The sequence below is a fragment of the Tamandua tetradactyla genome, chromosome 6 (genome assembly GCF_023851605.1).
Source record: "Tamandua tetradactyla isolate mTamTet1 chromosome 6, mTamTet1.pri, whole genome shotgun sequence".
NCBI lineage: Eukaryota > Metazoa > Chordata > Mammalia > Pilosa > Myrmecophagidae > Tamandua > Tamandua tetradactyla.
The window spans coordinates 122,954,549-122,971,950 of record NC_135332.1 but is presented as its reverse complement, the minus strand read 5'-3'; the positions used below and the strand labels follow the sequence as shown (position 1 = coordinate 122,971,950).

Genomic DNA, 17,402 nt, shown 5'->3' with positions numbered 1-17,402 from the left:
GCTGCCAGAATGCAAAACACCAGAGATGGATTGGCTTTTAATAAAATGGATTTATTTTATTAGTTCTTCAGAGGAAAGGCAGCTAATTTTAAACTGAGGTTCTTTCTTACATGAGAAGCCACAGGATGGTCTCTGCTGGCCTTCTCTCCAGGCCTCTGGGTTCCAACAACTTTTCCTGGGGTGATTTCTTTCTGCATCTCTAAAGGCCTGGGCTGAGCTGTGAGTGCTGAGATGAGTTCTGCTGAGCTGCATGGGCAGTGCTATGTTGAGTCTTTCATTTAAGCACCAGCCAATTAAATCGAATTTCATTCATTGCAGCAGGCACGCCTCCTAGCCAACTGCAGATGTAATCAGCAACAGATGAGATTCATGTACCATTGGCTCATGTCCACAGCAACAGAACAAGGTACCTTCACCTGGCCCAGTTGACAACTGAATGTAACTACCGTATGTCCACCCCTTGTCAACTTGGCAACTACATGCATCACCTTAAACAATATTAAGGTGCAAAAATTCTCTTCTAGTTGTGGACCTATGAATCTCAAAAGAAGTTATCTGATGCCAATATGCAAAGGAGGATATTCACAGGATACAGGTTTTCATTTCCATAGGGAGAAATTGGAAGAAACACAGATGTAAAACCTGCAGGGCAAGCGCCATGGGATTTCAAAGTCTGAAAGTCATTTATCCCTTGACTTTAGAAAGTGGCAATCCCACCCTTTCCAAGGGTCTATGCAGTGGCCTAACTCTTTCCCAGTCAACCTCAGGGGACATTTAGTAGATCGCCCTTTTCTCAGCTCCACTCTCTCCAGGCATCAGGGCCACACCTGGTCTCTGCCATTTCTGGGGCACACGCTCAATCCCTCCATGTGGTGGCAGCCAGGCTCTCCCCAGTCCCCCAAGGAGCATGCTGTACCTACTCCAAGGCCTGAGGCTGCACAGCTCTTCTACCGCAACAAAGTGGAAGACTTATCCTCGCCCTTCAGGGTAAACTCACCCTCTCCATGTGTATGGGTGGGTCCACTCTCCTGGCTGAGGTTTCTTGGCTTCAGACACAAGCTTCCATGGTTCTCACTCTGCAAACTCCAATTTGTCCCTTTTTGTCCCCCTTTGTCCAGATTGGCAGTGATTCTGTTTACACTGACAGTCTCTTCAAGCACCCCAGGGCTTCTCCATCATTCTCTTCACAGTTCCTCCAAAATCTTCCCCTTAGCCATGCAAAAAACCATTCCAACATATCTGGTATTTGCAAACCGCAGCAGCACCCCACTTCTGGGACCAAACCTGTTCTAGCTCGCTAGCTGCCGGTATGCAACATACCAGAGATGGATTGGCTTTTAATAAAAGGGGATTTATTTTGTTAGTTCTTAAGAGGAAAGGCAGCTAACTTTCAACTGAGGTTCTTTCTTATGTGGGAAGGCACAGAATGGTCTCTGCTAGCCTTCTCTCCAGGCCTCTGGGTTGCAACAATTTTCTCTGGGGTGATTTCTTTCTGCATTTCCAAAGGCCTGGGCTGAGCTGCAAGTGCTGAGATGAGGTATGCTGAGCTGCTTGGATTTTGCTACACTGAGTTTCTCATTTAAGCACCAGCCAATTAAATCAAACCTCACTCATTGCAGCAGGCACGCCTCCTAGCCGACTACAGATGTAATCAGCAACAGATGAGGCTCACGTACCATTGGCTCATGTCCACAGCAACAGAACTAGGTACCTTCACCTGGCCAAGTTGACAACTGAATCTAACTACCACAGTATTTTACATGATACTGTTTTAAGCAAAAGATTGCAAAAACTGAAATTCAATTATATTTTACTCTTAAGAGCGTCATAGGTATCAAGAATTTTTTTGAAGAATAAAATGAAGAAGTGATTAAGAAAATGTATAATATTGTTGCAAAAGAAATTGTAGTTTCTTGCCATGCTGTCAACTTCTTCATTAAAGAAAATTTTAGGAAAAGAAGGGGAAAAACTACCTCTGACTGAAATCTCACAAGCAGCCCACTTATTATCAAAAACTAAACTTCAAATTTTATTATTTTTGTACATTTGATACAGCAATATCATTCTCCAAAAAATTGAAACATTAAATATATATTCTAGCCTTTTAGCATTCTAGATGTTCGATTTAATTCTTTTAGTTATTATATTGATGTGTACTACTGCAATCCTAATTGAAATTGAGTGATAAAGTTAGAGTGGTATGGTAGATTAAGAAGGGATCAACAGATGAGTAGCTAAAACTTAAGCTGTTTTCTAAAATTAAGCATTATTTCTGTGGAATCTGCCATTTTCTTTGCAGGTAAAAATGACTATATCCATTTCCAAATACTTTTATAGTTCTAAGATTTTATTTGTTTTTGCCAATGTGTGTTGACAGTAGAGGATACAGCCTCTCAAAATAATAATTCATTAAAAACCATTTATGCTCCAAAATGTCAAAAGAAAAGTTTATTAAATCCAATGACTATTATTATCAAAAGCAAGTTGTTGGAGGAAGTAAGCAATTAGACTGCAGTAAGGAATTTAATTTCCATGTAATTGTGGTTTGTACTTATTTTATAAGAAATAATATTCTAGTGATTTTTGACTCCCTAATCATTCTGGTCAAAATTTTGAATTTTCTGCATTATGTTGAATAATTAAATTTCTGCAATTTATAGACAATGGATTTGTTATTAAAAATGAATTATGTATGTTACTAGAAGGAAAACTGGAGGATAAGACATGAGGCTGTATATGTATAAAGTGTGAGCACTATGGTGATCGATGTCTGTGGTGAATAGTACAATAGACTGTTATTTTAAGAACTATAAAAAGTATATGTCACTATGACAAGATGTTAATAATGGGGTGGCATGTGGGAAAAATGCATCTGATGCAAACTATGGACTACAATTAGTAGTAACATTGTAGTATTCTTTAAATAAAAATAAATCTATTGAGACAGAATTAGATCAATGATTGTGCAGGTCTGGGGAAGGATAGAGGGATTGAGAGGTGACTGCTAAAGAGTATGTGGGTTTTCTTTTTGGAGGAATGAAAATGTTCTAGGATTGGCTGTGGTGATGAATGCCCAATTCTCTGATTATATGAGAAGTCATTGTGCATCTAGGATAGATTGTGATATATGAATATATCGCAATAAAATGACTTAAAAATAAATTACTACTTTAAAACATGTTTACTTAAGGAAGGGGCATTACTCAGAGCTCTCTAGGGGATATCTGTAAATAGTATGAGATTTTATAAAAGTGTCTCACATGTCTGGGGATGCATGGGTTCAAATTCTGTAGGGCAGGCTGCCGGCTGGCAGTGCATTGAAGGCCTGAGATGAACTCCCCAGGAGAGGCTGGTTGGCTGTAGTAGAGACAAAAGTTCTCTCTTCTGACTGCTGAAGCTATCACCTCCCCATGAAAAGCCTCTGATTGCTTAGATTAAACATCTCTCAGATGTCTGTAGTCCATAGTTTGCATCAGATGTCTATCTGAGAGATAGATAATTAATCTATGAGCGATAGATTGATTGCATCTATCTCTGATTACATCTGCAGTTGGCTGAGGGAAGTGTCTCATACTATTTACATGCTCCTTAGCAGTCACCTCTCAATACCTTAATCCTTCCCCAGTTGAACCAGTTCTTCATAACAAATCTCACTATATATATGTAAAATGATATATATACATATATGTATATGTGTGTGTGAGAATACATATATATCCTCTTGGTTCTGCTGGTCTGCAGAACCCTGACTTGCTTTGTACAAACTGGATCACATAGGCGTCACAAAATGCAAAGTGTGGAGATTCTTTTGTTTTATTTTAATGCAATTTTATTGATATATATTATATATTCACATATCATGTAATCATCCAACGTGTACAATCAATGACTCACAATATCATCATATAGCTATGTGTTTATCATCACAATCAACTTTTTTTTTCTTTTCTGTGAAAAACAACATATATGCAAAAAAGCAATAACTTTCAAAGTACCTTGAAACAATTAGTTGTAGAACAGATTTCAGAGTTTGGTGTTGGTTACAATTCCATAATTTTAGGGTTTTACTACTACCTGCTCCAAGACATGGGAGACTAAAAAAAAATAAATATAATGATTCAGCAATCATATTAATTTGTTAAACCCTACCTTCTCTGTATAACTCCAACATCATCTTTGATCTTTTTCCCACTCTGTAGAGGTATTTAGGCTATGCCCATTCTAACTTCTTCATGTTGGAAAGGGCTGTCGATAATAGATAGGGGGATGGAACTATTTGATGTTCTGGAAAGGCTGGCCTCTCTGCATTTCAGCACTTATCTGGTCTAGGGACCCACCTGGAGGTTGTAGGTTTCTGGAAAGTTATCCTAGTACATGTAACTTTTGTAGAATCCTATATAATGCTCTGGGTGTTCTTTAGGGTTGGCAAGAGTAGTTTTGGTTGGGGTTTGGCAAACTATGATAGGTAACACTATCTAACTGAAGATTGCATAAGAGCTGCCTCCAGAGCAGCCTCTCAATTCTGTTTGAACTCTCTCAGTCACTGATACCTTATTTGTTATACTTCTTTTCCCCCTTTTGTTCAAGATGACATTGTCGATCCCATGGGGCCAGGACCAGGCTCATATCTGGGAGTTCATATCCCATGTTCCCAGGGAGACTTTCACCCTTGGATGTCATGACCTACATAAGGAAGAGCATAATGATTTCCTTTGCAGAGATGGGCTTAGAGAGAGAGAGAGAGAGAGAGGCCACATCTGAGCAACAAAAGAGGCTCTCTGGAAGTAACTCTTAGGCATACCTATAGGTAGGCTACACTTGGGAGGTTGATTCTTTTAAATGAGCAACCTTCTAAACAGACACATTGCTACTCCAAATTAAAACAAGGCTATCATAGTAAGGAAGAAGGAAATAATGGATTTTAAGTTGGCATCTGTATTAGTTAGGGTTCTCTAGAGAAACAGAATCAACAGGGAACACTTGCAAATATAAAATTTATGAAAGTGTCTCACATGACCATAGGAATGCAGAGTCCAAAATCCACAGGGCAGGCTGCGAAGCCGACGACTCCAATGGATGGCCTGGATGAACTCCACAGGAGAGGCTCACCAGCCAAAGCAGGAATGGAACCTGTCTCCTCTGAGTCCTCCTTAAAAGTCTTCCCATGATTGGATTTAGCATCACTAATTGCAGAAGACACTCCCCTTTGGCTGATTACAAATGGAATCAGCTGTGGATGTAGCTGACGTGATCATGACCTAATCCTATGAAATGTCCTCATTGCAACAGACAGGCCAGCGTTTGCCCAATCAGATGAACAGGTACCACAACTTGGCCAAGTTGACACCTGTCCCTAACCATGACAGTATCTAAGGGTTGTGCCATACTGCAATTGAGTAGAGGTGGCAGAATTCCAGGGGTGATACTGTAGGGCAGATCTGATGATTATGCCTAAGGTAACCTTGACAAGAACTGCTGATGAATATCATATTTGTGGCAGGTAGAGCAACTGAGAAAAGAGAGGCAGTGGCAGCTGCTTAAATAGGTAGACTTTCGGACAGATTCCCCTGTATCCTCGAATAGTGTATTCTGGATGTGGATGGGAGTAGAAACTCGCCCATGAACAAATTCAGGGCAGTTTGATTTTTTTAAAACCAGAATTGAAGATTAAAATGGAAAGAAAAGAAAGCTCTCCAATGCTGGGACACTCATATTAACATGTCTCTATATGGCTAATGGTAGCCTAGTAAGAGTAACAGTGTGGAATGTATTTGTTCTCAATATTTCTCTAAAACTAATTATTAACCACTTCCAGTAACTATCGTATCTGTTTAGTTTTGACTAATTGCTTTCAATCCTTGATGGCTTTTCTCACTACATTTTAGGTTTTCTTTTCCAACATCTACCTGTTAAATGAATTAGTAAGGGCAGAGGCAACTGGTTCATATATATCTTAAGCAAAGGCCAACTTATCTGTACTTATCTGCACACATGCTTAAGACAAGTTATCTGTGAGACAAGATAACTGAGACACTCTGACCTTGCACAACTGCTAGGATGTTCTCAAATTTTTTGAGCCTGGGTCTTGATTTCCCCAAAACCAGAGCTTTTGCCAGGAGTAAATAAATTTTGTTAGTTGGCATTCTATCCCCTTATATGGCTGCTTTTCTTATTGCTTTACTTAACTAATCATATTTTCTTTGTGTAACCTCATTGTATTTACTATATAGGCTACCTTTTTCTTACAGGAAGATGAAGTGCTTTTGTCTCTTCATAGAGCATCTCCCAATTTGTAAATTATCTCCTTTTGATAAATAAATGGTCTCTCTTTTAAAGATTCTTAAAATGTGTCTTTTATTTGACCACCTTAAATTCTCTTCACTTTTTCACTAAGTTTCAAGATTTTACATCCCTGTCTTGCCATTCACTTTGGCTTGGGCTCCTTAGAGCTTTCCAGAGGATTCTTTCCTACCACAGTAATGTGGCAAAGATAAATCCAGATCAAGATAAACTAGCCATCAAAATTTCTTCTGGAAGGTGAGCAATACCACTTTAAAAATGAAAGTTAAAATAATCCCTTATGATCTGAAAATACTTATATGTGCATTGTAGAAATTTAGAAAATATGAATTAGGAAAAATAAACACCATACTCCCGTCATCCTGAGATTATCCCTATTACCCCACCCTTACATATCTTTTTACATTAATATATTTTCATTTTATCTAATGTTCAATCCATAATCAAATTTCTCAGTTGTCCCCAAAATACTTCATTTTAAACTATTTAAACATCACACAGTCTGCTTGCTATGCCCCTTGAGGTTTTAGAAGCTAGGATAGTATTTTTCTTTTCTTTTCTTTTTTTTTTCCAGGACATTGACTTGTTGAATAGGTAAAGCTAGATGTTCTACAGAAGATCCTAACCTCTGGATTTGTCTTCATCAGGACTGACCCACAGACCTTTCTGAGATGATGGATATGTTCTGTATCTATGCTGAACAAAAAAGTAGCCATTTGTCACATGTAGCTATTGAGCACTTGAAATGTGGCTAGTGTGACCAAGCAATTGAATTTTTAACTTTATTTAATTATTTCAAATTAAAATGTAATTTGAATTTAAATAGCTACCACAGGTAGTGAATGACTCCTTTACTGAACAGCACAAGTTTGGTTGCTTTCTCCTCCTCATATGTAGTACATTCTTCTGTTCCTAGATTTCCTATGAACTGGAAAATATAGATTAGGGTCTAAAGACATGATGATGAATTCAACTTAAACAAGTATAGCTAGAATACCTCCTGGTGATGCTATGTATCTCATGCTGCACTGTAGCAAGAGACATTGTAATGTCTGATTAACCCGCCATTAATGATATTATGATGGACCACTGAATGAGGATGAAGGCAGTGTCACCTCTCCATTACACAGTGACAGTGCTTCCCTTGAGTCTAGTAAGTAATTCATGAGGCAGCTACATTGTAACGTTTAAGTGGCTGACTCCTCTTCAACCATATACCCTGATTCATTTAATACAACTTGATAATCCTTGCACAAATCCATTTCTTTAGGAATTTCAGAATGATGACCTTCTAGTTCTATCATTCCTTCTACATTATTAGATAGACATTTATATTTTGTAAAGAAGAGCTTTCCCCATTCACTGGGGCTATTTGGTTACTCCAGAGTTCCTACATGAAAGGAAGGTAAATGCTTAATTTTTTACTTTTATTACCCAATTTTAAAGTAAAGTATTGTTTTAGTACCAGCACAAATGATAAAATACAAGAAGGTTTTGGCCTTTCCTTCTGTTAGTATCATTAAGAAATTGTGATTCCTATTAACCCAAGGAGTTTTCAATCCACTTCACATTTTCCTCAGATTGTTATGACTTGAGCCCATGGGGACTTTTTTATGCTGGCTTCTCATCTTACCTTTTGAAGTAGGAGCCAGGTTTTGTTGTAGAACCTCCCTAAACAGGTACCTCATGGATTTATTGAGATTCTGTTCTGAGAGCAAAGCAGGCTCTCTCTTAGAGACCCAATATCATCCCCCCTCAAACATATCTCTCTTTCTGGGCCAGGCAGAGTATTTAAATGAAAACCAGCCTGATCTGAGACTAGAAGATTCTTACATGATTTCAAGAGCATGAATATAGGCAGTGGGTATCTTTCATTTCTGGTGACCAATGAGATTCATGGGTCTGTCTTGGAGAAATAATCATGATAAAGAAAATTATGTTGAAGGAGAAATCATATCATTAAATTCTCACCACTGTATGTCCTGGAGGTAAAAGTCCAAAGTCCTGCCTCTTCATATGAGAGAAGGGTCCAAGGCCAATTTATAGGACTGCTGTAACTTTCAGGGTCAATCCCACAGCATTGTCACTGAGGAACTCTCATTTGCAGCAATTTGAGTGCGGGCATTAACTTTATTCATTTCTAAAACTACTGGGACTGCCCTTCTAGAGGACAGAAGGTCTTTAAGTGCCGACTTGGTAAGGTAGAAAATGGGGACTGAAAAGCTGGGAGTGGGCATGAAGTTGGTAACAATGAGGGAATGGAATTTTCTACTAAAGTAGATGACAGCTTGAATCCTTCTGACTTCAGTGATCCAAACTTTAGTCTGGAAAAGGCATTCATGATTGGTTGGTGCTTCTGGGCAAGATTTAAGATTGAGCTTGATTCCTTGCTATTGGTTTGGTGTCTTCTGGATTCCTCAAATCTAATCCAAAGCCAGTGCCTGAAGCTAGCATCCTATATCAGAGACTGCCAACAGATGGTTTCCACCAACACGTAAATAATTATTAGCACACCGTACCCAGGTCATAAGGAGAGCACGGTTGTGCTGTAACATGGGGAATATCAAAACAAAAATTTAGATTAATGCATAGTTAAATCTTCCTGGAAAGGGCCCGCAGATCGTGGGCTACTGCCAGGTTGTGCCTTGGCTCAGTGTTCCTGGGTGACCTCCATGGTGGCCTTCATGTCTGCTGCAGTCTTATCCAGGGCAGGTTTCTCTGAGTAATCCCTTCTCCAAAAATGCTGCTTCCTGTTTGGACATCTGTAGACATTATTTCAATTGCATGCTGGAAGTCCATGCATGCCCATGCTCAGCTAGACCTGCTCAGTGGGAATGCTCAGCTTTTCAAACAGCTTCTTTCTGGAGTGGCAGTAACATCTGAAGTCTGGATTTGGTCCTTGACTAAGATCACGCCCAGAGCTGTCTATGGCCATCAACACAACAAACTCCAGGTTGGGGCCTTGGCGTTTATGTGTTCTACCACAGTACTGTCTCTGATGGGGGAAGGTCATGCTTACTCTCCTCTCCACCGGAGGTAAATTGCACCATGACCTTTAACCTTTCTGGAAAAGATTTTTTTTCTGCCAGCAACTGTTTACTTTTTTTTCTGAAGAATCCACTGTTTCCAACATGAATAGATTGGAGACAGCCATCAATTTCTTGACATTTTGTTTCTGTAGGTGATAGGTGACCAATGAAGTTCCATTTTATTTCAGGACAGAAAGACAGAATTTTAGGGATTTGATGCTTTTCCTAGAAGTTCCTGAACATAGTTCTCCCTAGAAGTGCTTGCCCATGCTCAGAGGCCTCCGCCACCACGTCTGCAGGTTTGGTTTTACTGACTGCTGCTAGCCAGGGCTCTGAAATCTGGCTGCTGAGGCGTCACCCCTTGCTGCACAGGCTTGTTCACGGCCCACGGTGTGAACCTGATGCCTGGCTTGTGGATATGCTGCTTGCACTCCGCATCCCCCGAGCCAGCAGCCAGTCTCGTTTACAAACTGCTGTTTTCTTTATTTTGTATTTATACTGACAAAACGTCACACATACACAGTCCATACATGGTGGACAATTGATGGTTCCCACTATCATCACATAGTTGTGTATTCATCACCACGATCATTTTTAGAACATTTGCATCACTCCAGAAGAATAAAAGAAAAAAGAAAAACTCATACATCCCAAACCCTTACCCCTCCCTCCCATTGACCACTATTTCTATCTACCCAGTTTATTTTACTCTTTACCTCCTCTATTATTTATCTATTTTTAATCTCTCTCTCTCTCTCTCTCTCTCTCTCTCTCTCTCTATATATATATATATATATATATATATATATATATATATATATATATATATATATTTTTTTTTTACTCATCTGTCCATACCCTGGATAAAAAGAGCATCAGACACAAGGTTTTTATAATCACTCTCACATTGTGAAAATTTTATCATTATACAATAGTTTTCAAGAATCAAGGCTACTGGAACACAGCTCTACAGTTTCAGTTACTTCCTTCCAGCCCCTGCAATACACCATAAACTAAAAAGGGATATCTATATAATGCGTAAGAATAACCTCCAGGGTAACCTCCTGACTCTGTTTAAAATCTCTCAGTCACTGACACTTTATTTTGTCTCATTTCTCTCTTCCCCCTTTTGGTCAAGAAGCCCTCTCAATCCCTTGATGCTGAGTCCTAGCTCATCTCAGGATTTCTGTCCCATGTTGCCAGGGAGATTTACACCCCTGGGAGTCATGTCCCATGTAGTGGGGAGGGCAGTGAGTTCACCTGCCAAATTTGCTTAGAGAGAGAAAAGCCACATCTGAGCAACAAAAGAGGTTCTCTGGGGGGTGTATAAACAACTTTTAATGTTTAGACCTCATAGAACTTTTTCTAAAGGGAATTGGTGGAAGATATTTCTATATCTGAAATTGCTTCTAAGCTACTGCCAATTGCCTTGTGAAATTCAACATACAGATTACAATAGTTTATGATTAACATCCTTGGAGACTTTTTTAATTAATTCAAGAATGCCTCACTTGATGACACCTTTATTTTGGGAGATGGCCCTATATGATTATACATGACAGGATGACTCAGTCTGGTCCATTTAGTAGTGTACTGTAAGATAGAGAAGCACATACTATATAGAACTGAGGCAAAAGGTGTAAGATGTATCTCCCATGTGGCAACAGAATATATTTTGTCAAATTCAACATGGTTATTGGGAAGTTGCCTCCAACTATGTTGTGGATCTGTAGGTAAAATGACACTTTGTTTTATTTTTGTTTTTACCTTTATTTTTTATTTTTACCTTTATCAAACTATCTTAACAATACAGAGGTTCTTTCTTAGCTTCACAGGGCTGCTGTAAAAAAGTACTGTGCACTAGTTGACTTAAGCAACAAAAACTTACTGTCTCCCAGTTCTGGAGGGCAGAAGTCTGAATCAAGGTGTCAGCAGAGGCATGCTCTTCTGAAGTCTGCAAGGTCTTGGCAGGGCTGGCAGTCCATGAGCTTCCTTGGCTGTAACATGGACTCAACCTCTGCCTCTGTTACACAGGTGTCTCTCTCCTTGCCTGTTTACTACTCTACATCCAATTTTTCTCTGCTTATCAGTGCTCTAGTAATATTGGATTAAGGCCTCCATGATCTAGCTCATCTTCATGTTAATGAATAATATCTTCAAAGATCCTAATTAAAAATATGTTCACATTCACAGATTCCCAGGGGGCACTTTGAAGAACTGAAGCAATGGGTGATCTCTAAGGCCATTTGCATCTGCAGCCACTCTTCACCAGTGGCCAGAGTGATTGCTTCTGGCACACTTCAGAAGCATCCCAGTTGTTACTTTGCCTCCCTATTAACCATGAAGGTCTCTAGGAAAAGATTGAGTCTGTTCCGTCTTTGGCCAGTTCCTGGCACATTGCTTGTTCCATGAATTATGTTCAACAAATGTTTTAGTTAATTTGACAAAAAAGATAACTAAATGCATTTTAATAACTTGAGGGAAAATTTAAAAAAAATTATATAAAAAATATTTTATTTTTGCTATAAGCTCCTTTAGCTCTCTTTCTAATAGTCTTTTACTTCATGGAAACAACAATAACAGAGTTTTATATGATAATGTGACAAAGGATATCATGACAAAATTGGCCAACTAGCATTTTGAGAAAAAATAGAACTAGGGATGGTTTGATACAGAAGCACTGATATTTATAAGTCTCTTTGATGTAACATTAATGTTTCTTCTCTGTGGGTAACAGTAAAAACATGGTGAGCTAATGACAAGGCTAGTAATATTTCTCAAATAATGAAAAAATGACGAATTATGAATTCCTTTTTAGTGTAAGAAAAAGTGGGCTTTCTTCTGTAATTACATTACTGTTTTTTTTTTTTTTACTCAATCTCCATTCACAAAAACATGGAGATGGAATGAACTTTGCTTGGCTTCCTAAAGAGCCATAATTATAGCATACCAGAGAGATGACTATCTATTCATCTCAATTTTAATACTCTCTAAAGTAGGAGATCCCATAGAATGCTGCCATTAGCCAGCCTGTACACTCCAATGTCTTTCATTAGTGAAAGACATAAATTACATGTAATTTACATGGATTTTATTTTCAGCTGAGATTGAAGCTGCCCTTACATGAAGCCAAAAGTATAAATTGAAAGGGCAAACATACAAATCATACATTTGGTATAAAATAAAATAAAAGTCTTTTGACAGTGTTGAATTATGTGTTATGAGTGGAGTGTGTGTATGTGTACGTGTGTGTGTACACCTGAATTGACTGTGAACTCACTTCCAACATCAATCTAGTTTGTATAATAAAGTGGAAATCAACATTAAAAAATATTTCATTGAATGTCTGCTATATATGATGCAGAAAATCCCTGCCCCATGGAACTTGAATTTTAGTGTGTGTGTGTCAGGGGCAGGGGGAGGGGGACAATCAACAAACCCATAAGAAGTAAATTCATAGTATGTTAGAAAGGGATAAATGTACAGTGAAAATGTGTAGCAGGACATGGGAATATGGACTACCTAAAATGATAAGAGAACATATTAGTTTTCTATGCTGTGCAACAAATTATCAAAATTTAAAAGACCACATCTTTATTATCTCATAGTTTCTGTGACTCAGAAATCTGCACATGGCTTAACTGGGTTTGCTGCTTCAGTGTCTTATGGGCTGCAATCCAGGTGTTGGCCAAGGATGCATTCTGGAGGCTCAAATGGAGAAGAATCCGCTTCCAAACGCATTCAGGTTGTTGGCAGAATTATTTTCCTTGTGGCTGTAGAATGCGTGGCAGCTTCAAAATCAGCAATGGAAGGAAAGAGTCCAGAGCAAGTCTGCTAGCAAGGCAAGGTGTTATATAAGACACAGTCATGAAAGAGACGTGCTTTTACCTTTACCATATTCTATTGTCTAGAGGCAGGTCAGAGGTCTCTCACACTCAAAGGGAGGGGCTTATAAAAGAATGGAACATCAGGAGGTGGGGATCATGGTGGCCATCTTAAAAGTATGTCAACCAGAAAAACACTGAATTTCAGGAGTGGTTAGGGAACGACAGCCTTTCTGAGAAGGTGACATTTGAACAGATACTTGCAAGAGCTGAAGGAGATAGCCATGTGTCTATTTGCAGGACATGCATCCCATTTAAAGGGGACAGTAAATGCAACCCCCTGAAGTGGGAGTGTCCCTGACATGCTTGAGAAACAGCAAAGAGGCTGGTTGGGAGCCAAGTCAGCAAGAGAAAAAGAGTACTAGGAAAAGATGAAGCCAGATGAGGTAGTTAACAGGAATGGAATGGGGAGGGCAAGATGTGATAAGCATAGCTGGGAAAGATCCTACAGGATTTATAGGCAGGAGGAATTTGACTTTTATTAAGTATGAGATGGGAAGCCAATGGAAGAGTGTTTTGGAAAGAATAACTTGAACCTAATTAATTTAAAAGTATCAGTGGCTGAAGACAGTCACAGGAGGGCACTTGTGACAGTATGGAGACTAGCTAGGAGCTATTGCTATAATCCTCTAGAGACAGCAGGGAAAGTAGTAAGAATTGGTCAGAATCTAGACAAATTCTGAAGGTAACATTAATGTTTTTGCATCCATTTATTCCCCCATTCTGCCGACAAGGTAGCAATTTCAGAGTTTGGCATTAAACCTGTACTCTTCATTGAATACCTTCCTTGAGAATTTGGAATTGCAACTAAGGTTAAGTTAATTTAATCTTTTCTGGGTAACTAAACTACAACTTTGTAAAAGTTAAGATCTGGTCATTGCCATCATCCATCATGTTGCCGGAAAAAAAAAAAGGTTTAGAAGAGAAGGATGTTAATATACCAGGAGCCATTGATTTTGCACTTGGAATGGATTGTATGGTATGCGAACTAAACAGTTTTTAAAAATAAACAGAAAGATAGAGTGCTAGAGAAGATGTAGAGGGAGGGAGATAACTATCCACTGTAGGTAAGGAAGTAGAAGGGGGCAGCTGATCCGGAAGGCAGTGTGCGGTTCCAAGGAGGCTAAATAAAGGTTGCACTGTGATCCTACAATCCAGTTAAAAGGTATATACTTGGAAGAACTGAAAGCTGGAACATGAATAGACATTTGCAGAGTGGTGTTTATGGTGCCATTATTCACGATTTGCAATGGGTGGAGGTGGCCTAAGGGTGCACTGACTGATGAATGACAGTGCAAATATGGTGTATACATACAATGGAACATTGAGCAGCTGCAGGAAGAAATGAAGTCGTTTGGTATGCAACTAGGTGAATGGACCCAGAAGACAGTATGTTGAGTGAAATAAGTCAGAAACAAAAGAACAAATAATGTTTGGGCTCACTAATAAGAACTAACTATGATAAGCAAACTGTGAGAATTGAATTCTAGTGCATGGGCTATCAGGGGATAGAAAGTGGGCAGAGATTGGGCAATTGATGATTAAGAAGTACAAAATGTTCAAATAAGTCTCATTGTACAATTTCCTAGATTGTAAGCCCTTACAGCAGTCATACATATTCCTGAGTTGTAATGGTTATTTCTAAATTCTGAGATGCTGAGCTCTTTGTGAATAACATGATAGTTTCCTGGAACTTAGAGTATCTGTGTGACACCTGAGACACAGAGTTAGAGCTCTGTGGCTCTGAAAGTCAGCAACTGTTGAAAAGCTGAAAAAGAGAGCAGATTTCATTAAGAGATATGAAGGAAATGGACCTGGCTAGTACTAAAGTAAATCAGAATAAGGGGTAAAGGATGATATTATTTGTATTTTAAAACCTCAACTTCTGTATGAGACCAAAGGAAGAGATGTTTATTTGGTCCAAAGTTTAAGTTTTCTGTGGCACACTATCTAATTTAACCTGTTTATTAAGTTTATTTAAACAACATAACTACATGGAACCTAGAATCCAGAATGAAATCTTATTATTCTGTGCAGGTTAATGTAATACCCAGATATATTCCAGAGTTATTTTGGACAGAAAATGAAAATGTATTTGCAGAGTCACCTTGAGGGACTGGGTAAAAATGTAGAACTATTAAACTTTCCCACCTGGAGAATTCCTGATATTCTCTCGGACATTAGGGACTCCGAGTTAAATAAGTCAAGACCTCAATCTTGAGGCTTGCCCTTATGAAACTTAATTCTGTAATGATGAGGCCAGGCCTGCATGTAATTATGCCTAAGAGCCACGCCTAGAGAACTTCTTTTGTTACTCAAGTGTGGTCTCTCTTTTTAATCCAACTCTGCAAATAAACTCCCCCGATGTGGGACAGGATGCCCAGGGATGAGCCTCACTGTGGCACTGTGGCTTTGAAAATGCCTTCCTGACCTTAAGGGGGAAAATAAATGGAACGAAATAAAATTTCACTGGTTAAAAGATTTCAAATAGAGTCGAAAGGGCATTCTGGAGCTTGCTCTTACATAAGCTTTAGACAGATATAACAAACTACCACAGTGCGCCATGCCCTAACCAATAAGTAATCCTGAAAACCCTGGGGAGTGTCCTGGGCTCTAACTAAGTCTCTATAAAAGTTGTTTTTAGTGAGACTGTTTTTTCAGAAACTTAAGGCCTCCAGATTCATGTGAGGCCAGATAAGTCCTAAAACCTAGAGGTACCAGTCTCTCCAAGAACATTAGCCTGCTTCATTCCTCTACCCCAGAAGATCAACAGGTCTTACCAGCATGAAGAAGTTAAAATGTCATTGCCAAGATATCCCTGAGGTTGAGAGAAAGAGCAAATGTGAGGGAAGAGGGGTAACTGAGAAGTTAGGGTCTAACAAATGACTGTGACTACTGACTCATGATATAGATATTTCTTTTTAGTGTTTAGTGTTTTAGAATAGTCAGAAAGAAATGCCTGAAGTTGTTGAGGTGTAATCCAGTAGCCCCGGTCTTTGAAAATGATTGTATGACTATATTGCAAAAAAAGAGAAAAGTCAGTTGCTATGTTTGTGTGGATCTACTTCTGTATGTTTTGTTTTGTCCCACTGAGATACGTATCTCTCAGTACTACACTGTCTCAGTTAACCTACCTCTATTGTAAATCCTAAAATTGGGCAGAATGCAATATTAATGGTAAATAAGGAAACTACAAATGTTGGAGAAGATGTGGAGAAATATGACCACTTACTGCCGGTGGAACTGTAAAATGTTACGAGCATCGTGGAAAACAGTTTGGCAGTTCCTCAGAAAACTAAATATTGAGTTGTCCTATGACCCAGCAATCTGCTACTCGGTATATGCCCAGAAGATCTGAGAGCAAGGACACAAACAGACATCTGCACACCGATGTTCATAGCGGCATTATTCACAACTGCTAGAAGATGAAAGCAATCCAAGAGTCCACCAACAGATGACTGGATAAAGAAAATGTGGTACACACATGTGATGGAATATTATGCAGCAGTGAGAAGGAATGATGTCCTGAAGTATGTGTCAACATGGATGAGCCTTGAGGACGTAACGCTGAGTGAAATAAGCCAGGCACAAAAGAACATTGCACGATTTCACTAATATGAATCTAGAACATGCAAACTCAGAATCTTAAAATGTAGACTATAGGGTACCCAGAGATAAACAGAAGCTAGAGAAGGGGGGTGGTTACCTAATGGGTGCAGAATTGCTAACGAGGTTGAACTTAAATGTTTGGAAATGGATAAAGGAGAGGGTAGCTCATTTTTGGATTGCAAATAGTGGTGAATTGTAGGTGAATTTGATTGAAAGTGGTTGTTTAAAGTCATGTATCTAAATAAGTTCTTACATGAGCCACAACAAATGTAAACAAAAAAAAATAGAGGGCTGTATGGGGAAAAAACATAGCAATGCTTTTTTAGCTATGTTAATTATGGACTGTAGTTAACAGTAATATTTTAATATTCTTTCATCAACAGTAACACATTTACTACAGCAATATTATAGGTAAATAATGGGGGGCAAGGGGTACATGAGGATTTGGTTTTTTTAAAATTCTTATTTCTGTTCTGGAGTAATCAAAATGTTCTAAAATCAATTATGGAGATGCATGCACAACTGTGTAATGATACTGTGGGCCAGTGACCATGTACTTCTGTTTGTGTGGTGTATGAAT

The 17,402-nt window shown here is 38.8% G+C and overlaps 1 long non-coding RNA gene and 1 pseudogene across 5 annotated transcripts in view; both read right to left on the bottom strand.

The window, feature by feature from the left end:
• The window catches only part of LOC143688765 (uncharacterized), a 107,501-nt gene that overhangs the window by 48,075 nt on the left and 42,024 nt on the right, over positions 1-17,402 (bottom strand). Inside the window, exon 4 of one of the 5 annotated variants that reach the window (XR_013178279.1) lies at positions 12,923-13,163. The exons of 2 other annotated variants lie outside the window; for them this stretch is intronic. This is a non-coding gene — a long non-coding RNA (uncharacterized LOC143688765). Of the gene's footprint in view, positions 1-12,922; positions 13,164-17,402 lie in introns of those variants that run through there. 2 more of the 5 variants (XR_013178277.1, XR_013178280.1) reach the window with 2 other exon arrangements.
• Positions 8,951-12,618, bottom strand: LOC143685718 (pyridoxal phosphate homeostasis protein pseudogene; annotated as a pseudogene).